This window comes from Thunnus thynnus, chromosome 8 (genome assembly GCF_963924715.1).
Source record: "Thunnus thynnus chromosome 8, fThuThy2.1, whole genome shotgun sequence".
Taxonomy (NCBI): Eukaryota; Metazoa; Chordata; class Actinopteri; order Scombriformes; family Scombridae; genus Thunnus; species Thunnus thynnus.
In genome coordinates, this window is record NC_089524.1 from 2,712,279 (window position 1) to 2,722,350 (window position 10,072).

Genomic DNA, 10,072 nt, shown 5'->3' on the forward strand with positions numbered 1-10,072 from the left:
CTCTCTTTCTGTTTATAATTGTTGCAGAGTTACTTTCATTAAAGGTTTTGAACAGTCACCAGTATAAATGGTCTGACTATATTTCAGAGGGAATGATACAGCTTTGTTTCTGTAAGATAAACAGGTGAGGGAGATGCCTTTTTCCAAGCTTTGTCTGAGGAGAGGTCCACAGTCAGACTTTGAGAACCCCTGCTGTAGGGGTATGTAGTTTTAATCAATGGTTGTCTTTTTTCAGTTGTATGAAGCAGATAATCTGCAGAATAAAACTGTACATGAAATACTTGCTGTGTGTTTCATAAGGCTGCACGTGTCCTCAGTGGTGGAGTCTTCTCCCTGCAGAAAGGAGGAGTTTCAGGACATTTAAGACCTCGCACTCTGGCCCATTGGGATCAGATTAGATGTGTAGAGACAATAAGTAACTGCAGCTGGACACAGAAAAATACTCATATATTTGAACGGAGAGTGTGAGCGAATCTTTTTGAACATTTACTGCTTCCACATAGTTTTAGATACAAAGTTCATTTGAACTTTAAATGTATTATCTTGTATGTGTGATGTCACAAACCCTGCTCATACGACCACCTCTTATTGTCAGATTTTCACCAAACAGAGAGAAACTTTCCAATTATAGCAGATTAATGTGGAAACAGAACTGCTCAGGTGGAGGAGAACTTTAAGTGGACCTGAATATTTCCTCCACTTCTGTCTGTCACACATTCATGTTACCTGACAATAAAACTGTTCAAGAACCATCAGAGAGAAGTTTTGGGCATTCAGTGATAAAAGAGCTCATGGTTAGGCATCCTCTCACAGTGTGTCTTTGCATCGTTCCCTGTGTAATCAAGAAATTGACAATGTTGTTCTCACCTGTTTCAGATAGCGGGAATGTGTGCAGTGTTTGCAAAAGCTTACCTGCTATTCTCATATTTGGCACGTGTTAGTTTAATTGTAATTGTACATTAACATAGGTTGCAGTCTTTTTGTTTATTCCCTGCATGAAAATCTGATATAGTTGCAGAATTTATAAGTTGAGAGCTCACCTCTGTAGTGGTAATCTTGCTGAGGGGGTGTAGATGGCTAGCATGGTCTGGCCATCCATTTCTTACCAGGTTTACTACTGCTTGAAGTTCATTGTCAGATAGTGAGGCTCTCCTGATCTCATCCAGCTTCCACCTGGATAGAGCTAAAGTTATAATGGAGTTAACATAACAGCTGACATCAGCCTCTGTGGTGCTGACTGCTGGACTCTGATACAGCGTGTCTGCCACCACCAGTGTCTTGTTAAGTTCATATTCAGCTGTGGAATTAAACCTCATCAGCCTGAGGACAAATCTTTGGCACCTGATTGGTACTGTGTCCAGGACTTTGATGTTGATTAACGGGACCAGGGGTTTGTGGTCAGTTATCAGTTTGAAACGATCCATGCCACTTAGATATTTGCATGTCCAGACTCATAGCATGTCTCTCCGCTTGTGAGCTTTCTTGAGCAGTAAGCAACGGGTTTACATGTTGTTGAAGAAGCTGCTTGCATCTGCTGATCCCACCGTTGGTTTGTTAGGGTCATAATATGTCAGTACTGTTTGTTGGGGGCTGGCAGACCTCCTTTCACCTTGACCTTCTCTGGGTCCGGCTGTACATCTCTCTCATTCACCACATGTCCCAGGAAGTGTAGCTGCTGTTGTCTGAAGTGACATTTGTCTTTGTTAATCCAGCTCTCTCTGTCCTTTCCAGAACTTTCTCCATTCGTGCATCGTGCTCCTGCATGCTGACTTCTCTTTATGTTGTGTCTTTCCACATCTTGTACATCTTCTCTCACTATGGGCATATTGGCCTCCAGACTGTTGTTATGCTGTGTGAGGGCTCCCCCTGCTCGCTCATGTGTTGCTCCACATCTTCTACTTGTCTGACTGTTTGTATGTCTACATCCAGCCTGAGGTCTTTTATGAGCCGCAGTTTCTTTGATTACTCTTTATCATGGATTTTGACAACTAGTCTGTCTCTGATGTCTTCGTCTTTCTTCGTTTTTCTCCCCAAATTCACAGTTCTCTGAAAGTTCATATAGTGCACGTATAAAGTTCTCAACTTTCTCATCCGGTTTCTGTGTCTGCTGATGAAACTGGGCTCTCTCATGTATGAGAATAAAGTGCTCATGAAACCTTTTCAAGATGACAGGTCACTCTCTCTCGTTATGAATGTGAAAGATTTAATTAAGCAACAATTAAGACATTGTTTTATGTCAATAAAGAAGGAAAAAGTTCAAGTTTTGGGGGGATTTTTTTCACTAAAATGTAGATATATAGACACATAGGGTTTATTTATACTTTTTAATTAAATTCAGAATATAATTGATTGATAGCGGATTTTTCCAATCATAGAGTGCTAACAGATACAGCTGATTTTCACCATTGCAGCCCTATTTTGGTGTCTTAAGTCCATATAGCCCGGACACTTGTTATGAGCATGATGCAATTACTAACTGACTAACTAACTAACTGTAGCGACACATCAATAAAATCCAACTGGATGTCTCAATATCAATAAACTGCATCTCAGGGAGCTAGAGCGTGACCGTCATCTTCCTTTGTTTTATATATTAATTATCAATTTAGGTATAAATAATAATTATAAAGAGGGAGAAAATAAACACGTCACATAAAAATCCAATTTAATTTCATGTTCAAGGACAAAAAGCCTTTAATAATAAGGTAAAAGGCATATTGCTCCTGTAAACCTTTTTCCCTTAATACATTTAAATGTAATTTTATGTTGTTTTTTTTTAATAAAAAAAACAACCTAAAAACGTCCACATCCTGTGTAAAGGTGTAGAGGGTGGACTTCTACACGGCAGCAGCTTCACGTTCCATCTCAGTTCTTCTTCTGCCAATAGGTTGTACATTTACATGCAAGTGATTTGACTTTAAAGAGTATTCAGTAGCTGTCTTAGGTGTTGAGGTGCTAATTGTTCCTACAGTACGTATTTAAAGTATTTAAGGTAAGTAGGTATTTTTTTGGTAGGTATTTCTGTCATGTAAATATTGAGATAAGCATGAGGATAACGGTAAATAGGGTAGGTATTAAGGTAAGTATTGGAGGTAAGTAAACATAGCACAAAAAGTAAGGAAAGTTGTGTTTGGTAGATTATTTCTTTGTTGTAACAATGCTCCTTGGCAATAAATCTTATACCGTTAGAAAGCCTGTTTATTTCCCTTTTAAATGGAGCCACATTTGTGAGGAACATGCATTTGTGGGATGAGCAGCAGAGCTGAGTATGTGGGTTGCGGCCATGAAAAATATGCCAAATCTTCTCTGCCAATGCCAAACAGCTTATTGCCAAGGAGCATTGTTACAACAAAGAAATGATCTACCAAACACAAATTTCCTTACTTTTTGTGCTATGTTTATTTGCACAGCGGTAAGTCTTAGAATAAGGTAAGTAAGGTAGGTATTACTGTAGGTTAAGGTAGGTCCCAGACTAACTTAAATTATTAAAGGTAAATATTAGGGTTAAGTATTAAGGTAGGAGAGAGGTGAATGTTAAGTTGGGGTTGGGTAGATAGTTAATAAAGCAATTCTGAGGCTAATTGCATAGGGAAATTTTGGGCTGAGGCCCTAGAGCAAGAGTAGGTAGGTCTAAAAGTAAGTTAAAGGTTTCTTAGGTATTTTGGAGTTTCCAGTTCAGAGTTTCCTCAGCTTCTATGGTCCGTAGGGTTGTCCTAGGTCCCGGTGCATCCACGGCCTAGCCACCTAAGTTGGACTAGGGGATGGAGAATTTGGGGGTTGTGAGAAAATTTGAAGGAGACCGATCGTTTGGGGGCAAAGGTCAGATTCGTCGTGTGTGGTGCATTGTGGGCTATTGCATGAGTGAGGCTAACCCTCATAGAAGACTGGGCCACGTTCGAGGTCCTGCTGCCCTGGACCACCACACCCTACGTGCTACCCTATAAATTAAGATATTATTGGTGATTCATTTTCTATTGATGAACTTTATCAATTTAACATTGTAGCTCCACTTCAAACCCTGCCCATATTACATTTGATTTTTTTTACTTGACTGTTATTTTGTAAACTAATAAAAAGTTCATATTCATGTGTTTTGTGCACATCTAAGACTAAATCACTCACTCACCAGGAGGCGGCTATTGTATTGGTAAGTCAGATAAATAGTTACATTTTGTATTTAAAAAGTCACTTAAGCATTTCATTGTGAAGTCCTTGTTAACTGGAATAATAAGCAATTAGGACTGTAACACAAATTATTTCATATTTTTCGTTAAATCTGTTCCCGCAGGATCAAATTGACTGAGTGACATTGCCCTTTGTACAGCAATCAGATTTATGTTTTAAATATGATTTTATCTGCATCAGGAGTAGTATATTTGTATATCCATATTGAATTATTCAAGAATATGTAGACTCAGTTCTTTTTATGTACTGAGCTATTACCAGACTGAAAATCTGTCTGAACCCTGTTCAGACCAAAAATGGTCTGTATTAGTGTTGGCATGTTGCTTCAGGTAGCAATGAGATGATGAAATATGATACAAGAAGTCCAGTTTGAGGGATAGATCCATGCGTTTGGAGTCTATTCAGATGCCAAAACACTGCATAGCACTTTATAATACTGCAAGTCAGTATTTTACAACCCTGGCAAGTTTGTAAAGTCTGGAAACATGACCACAAACATTTTTATATATATAATTTTCAAACACTGGCTCGGGCAACGATAGTTGTTTAAAAAAATAGAACCATCATAATTATATTATTTTTTGGAAATTACATTAGTTGAACTGTTACACTGTTTTGTGCTTGATGTTTGTGTGATGTATAATTATTTGTGTAATAATTATTACTTTTTCATTTTCAGTCTAGGAACAAAATGTTCATGAAAATGAGATGCACTCTGGCCCTTCGTAGTCTTCTGGTGTATCAGCGCGAGGAGTCTCTGAGTACTTCAAGACCAGCAGCGTAACTTCTCAGTACACTCACAGTAATGTCAGTACATATTGTATGGGAAATGAACTTGAACGCCTCCTGTAGCATTCGCAAAATTTAAGTAGATTCAAGGATAGGTTTGGACTTTTTCAAGTCTATCTCAATACAATATTTAAATGTCAAATGTATATCGACAAAGTTATTAGTGGGCGGAAATTATTCGTCCTATCTCCATAATAGCCGTAAAGCGGTCCCTTCCTATCAGGTAGGATGAGTCTCTAACCAGTCTGCAGAATTACATTGAGTGTGTTTTGCCAGTTATCAAGTGGCTCCACATGATCACAGCTGATGGAGGCCACTGTCCAGTGAGAGCTTGATTCTAACTGATGCTACCTGGATGAGATGTCCCAAACTGATTTACTGCACAATAGTTGATGCTTCATATGATGTTCACTGTCTGTGTAGATTAGTCACTGCATAAATGCCTATCTATAGATGCCTGTTTTTTGTCTAGCTGTCAACATATCCACATTTCTATTTATTTTTTTAGAAATTGAGTGTACAGACCTATTGATGAGGAGGTTCACTCAGTGCGACACCTGCTGGTCATTTTTTGTAACTACTTTTGGCATGCTTGCTGTTGGTTCTATGCCATTGATCTCTGTAATTATTGAGAGCTCATAGTACCCTATTACCCCACTAGAAAACTGCGCTCCCAGAATGCAGCTTACTGGTGGTTCCTACAGTCTCCAAAAGTAGAAAGGGAGGCAGAGCCTTCAACTATCAGGCTCCTCTCTTGTGGAACCATCTTCCAGATTCGGTCCGGGGGGCAGACACCCTCTCTACCCTCTCTAAGAGTGGGCTTACGACTTTCCTTTTTGATAAAGCTTATAGTTAGGGCCGACCAAGCTCGCCTTGGACCAGCCCTTAGTTATGCTGCTATAGGCCTAGACTGCCGGGGGACTTCCATTGATGCACTGAGCTCCTCTCTCCTCCTCCTCTCCATCTGTATGTATTCATTTACCATTAATGCATGTTACTAACTTGACTTCTTCCCCTGAGTTCTTTGTGTTTTCTCATCCGCAGGAAACCCCATGGACCACACTGACGTGGGGATGTCCTTCTCCTGCTGTTCCTGCTGTTGCTAGTCATGTATCTATTGTTATTGTTGTTGCTGTTGTTGTTCTGCTTCTCTGACCCACTGTGTACAGTATTGTAAATAACTTTGTAAATATATTTAACAGCCCAGTTTCTGTAGGGGTGGATGGCATCTTTGTTTAATATCTTTCCTCCTGTCTCTGTTAAGTTAGGAGTTATGTCAGTGATTTGTATTTTTGTTTCTTTATGTTTAAATAGGTAATTTTAGGTTGATTAGCTTTAGTTCCCTTTTGTTTGTTGTTTTGCTGTTAACTCACCCTGAAACCACAACTATGAAATAAACATCTAAAGGCTGCAAAATCCCTTGTTGCTGCTGTTTCTTGGGAGCTGGGGAGAGGGACTGTCATTTTCATGTTGAGCCAGGGTTTCTCTTAAGCTGGGTCATAACAATATATTTTTAAATTCTTTTGCTTCTCCCAGTTTAAAGGCCCCTAGAGGCCCCTCTACTTAGCAGTGTGTGGGCCCGTATAGACTGTCTTTGATTGACATCTCCCCTGAAGAAGTAAAACACATTTCCAATCCACTGGAGATAGAAATATGAACGTATATTCAGACTATACAATATATATCTAAAAAACACAGCAGTAGAATGGACAAAAGAGTCATTAAGTTTCATTCAGCGTATTCTTCTCATTCACCACAGTTGGATCACTCATTCAGTATACAGAAGGTTTAAATGTTTAGTGTGTTCATAATGGAAAAGTGACAAAATTGACTTTTGATTTATTTTTGTGTGTCCTATTGATGGATAATATTCTCCAACAATGCAATGCACAAAACAAATTGAGGGAGCTACAGTACTCACAGCTGTGGCAGGCTCTGAAGAATGATGGCAGTTTACACACAATATATAAAAAATATCCCTCTGAAGAAAAGTGTCAGATGGATATATTGGATAGTTGCTTGTAGTTACTGTCAAATACTGTTTATATACAGTAAATCTCATACATTAATTGGAGAAGTCTGCAGATCTATTGGATAGTTGCTTGTAATTACTTTCAGATAATGTTTATATAAGGCAATGATTATTAAAATTATGTTTTTGTATGCCATTTTTGCATGATCCTATTTTTTGTACAGTATCAAACCAATATTTTTACCAGGAATTTACTGTAAAGAGATGAGATTATCACATACAATTAAAGCCTAAAGCTCTCAAGATACCTTTAATGGGTGTTAAAGGAGGATCATTTGAATATAATTTTACATAATTTTTTTGTGTTTTACATCCAGAAATTTGTGCTTTGATGGGGCAGTCTTAAGGATAAATTGGATAATTCTATGAATTAACAAAAGAATACTGTATAAAACAAGCCATTATTTAAATTAGGTAATTTTAAGGTATTTCTGCAATGTTTTTAATTTTTTTGTGCACATTTATAAATTTATTTAGCATTCTAGCAATATTTTACTTTTTTATTTTTTTATTTTACAACAGTTGGACTGTAAAAATGCAGATAATGTCTACAGTAAATATCTGTATTTAAAAAAAAATTCTTGTAGAATAACTAAACGATTTTTACTGTTATTCGACGGTAAGTGTTTTTTTTACTTTTTTTAACTTTTTTTTTTTTTTACATGAAATTTAAAAGAAAACAGAAAGTTGCCTTGATTTTACATTCAGTAATAGGATGTGTATTATTTGTATTTTTACATAGAATTCAATGTAATGTAATATTCAAGACCATTAAGTAATTGAAAAATCCTGTTAAAAAACTATAATATTCCATTATATTAATTTACAGATTACAGCCTTTATTTTATGGTGAATATTTTTAATAAAAATAATTTACTTTATTTTTATGGCATTTACACTTAATGTAGAAAAAACAAAAAGAAAAGTAAAATAATACAGTAAATTTCTGTGAATTTTTTTTTTTTTTTTACAGTGTACAGTAGGTTAATTGTATTTGATTAAAACTTGATGAGATGCTAGCTAGGTTGAAATAGCAAGATTTAGCTGTGTGATAAATGTAATTAAAACATTACTGCAGCTAAGTTTTAACAATAATCAATGTTCATATGATCAGCAGGAATACAGTGATTTTTGTCTTTTATTTAATATCCTACCACTAGTCAGTCCAGACTCAGTAAAAACACTCATTTGGTTTTAATCCATTTTCTGAACACACTGATTAAATCATACTTATTTTAGCTAGCCTACATAAGTTTGGTGAATGCAATTCATGAAATTGAAATATGGATGTATTATTGTTACAACTTGGAGACTGCACTAGCAAATTAAATGCTAGCTAGGTTGAAAGGGTTACCGTCATTGAAAGGGCAAGAGTAACAGTTATTATTGTTTATTGTCCAGTTTAAACATATTTGATAGAATAGATAATGATAACAATAGTTACATCAGATTTGATATTAGAAGCAGGCATTTACCTGGATGCAGTTATTTACCCTTTTATTTAGCCTAATATTCTATTTCCAGCAACTTTACTCTTATTTTGATGTCGTGATTAGTGACTCCCTGCCGTTGTTTCCATGTCTACTAAGCCTGGCATTTTATGTGCATCAGTTTACGTCCACCATTTTATTGAAAGGCACAGTGACTAAGCGAAAAACATTCAGCTGTCATCCACTTTCTAAGACTCTCGTTGAGGCATCGTAAGTAATCATTTTATATGGCTATGTCTGCTTTGTTAATGTTGGTTTTTGTGGATGTATTGAATGATATTATATTAACAACTTTGAGACTACTAACGCTAGCTAATTACTCTTTTATGCTAGCCATTTGGCAATGCTACGCTAACGCTTCTCTCTAGGCTACTTTAGACAGTGGAGTTACTGAAGGGTTCTATAGAATTTACATCTAGATATTCAACATTAGATGTATGATATACTACACTAATATAGTAAGTGGATTATGCTTGATATATAAACTTAATGCCATGCTGAGGATATTCTATTTGGTTATATTCATGACTAAAAGAGAGATGCTTCAGTTTCTTGTTTTAACCAACTAGGCACATAAGTAAGATCAGTGCTTGTTCTGTACTTGATCAGATTATACCTAATATGTTCAGTATGTCTGTGAAAACAATTGAGTGTCATGAAAAAAGTTATTACAGTATTTAAGGTATTTATTGATAAGAGATTATTCTTAAAACATTGCAAATCTTGAAACTGTTAAAATAATTGTATGTCTATACTTTGTGCAATGAGACAATATATTCATTTTAAAATGCAGGTACATTTTAGATGTTAATCTGACCCGAGAATCAGTGAAAACAACAATAAATTTGGATTCCTAAAGCCAAAGGTAAGATAATCAAAGGTCTGTACTGTAAATATTTACTGGTGGAGGTGGAAGGGGACACTGATATGGTGCATGAGACAGAAGAATTTTATAAACAAGCTAAGGTGCAACAAAAAACTTGTGTTAATGTTTGTAAGTTAAATAAGAGACTTTAACAAGAAAGCTAATGTTGGTTGTTGGTCAGAGTCTGTGACTCTAGCCTAAACATTTAAACTATATCACATATTTACCAGTACTATTCTGTAACCGCTTGCTTCCGCTCTTTACTGACATCTTAAATATGAGATTTTTATGCTGAGGGAAGTTACCAAGAATCTTTGCTTTTTATGGCTGCATCATTTCATTAAAATGGAAATATTCTTCATATCATCTTGATGACATTATTTTAGACACATTTCCCCAACATTCAGCTTGACATATTTGATATTTTTGGAAACTTTAGGATCTCCATTCAAGTTTAAAATATCTAGGATTTGATTTAAATTCCAGATAACGAAACCCTGCACTCATATTCAGTGTCCCTCTGAATTACGTCACAAAGCTGTAAACGCTCTAATTTCCGTTTCAGTGTGACTTTAAAGGTAAGCATTAAGGTTGGCTTTTGGCATTGGCGATGAAAATTTCAGATTCTACTGTTAAAAGTGACTAATTGTGAGAAAAAGAAAATTGGATAAATTCTTTAAGTGTAAATAAGGACCTCCTTAATTAAGATAA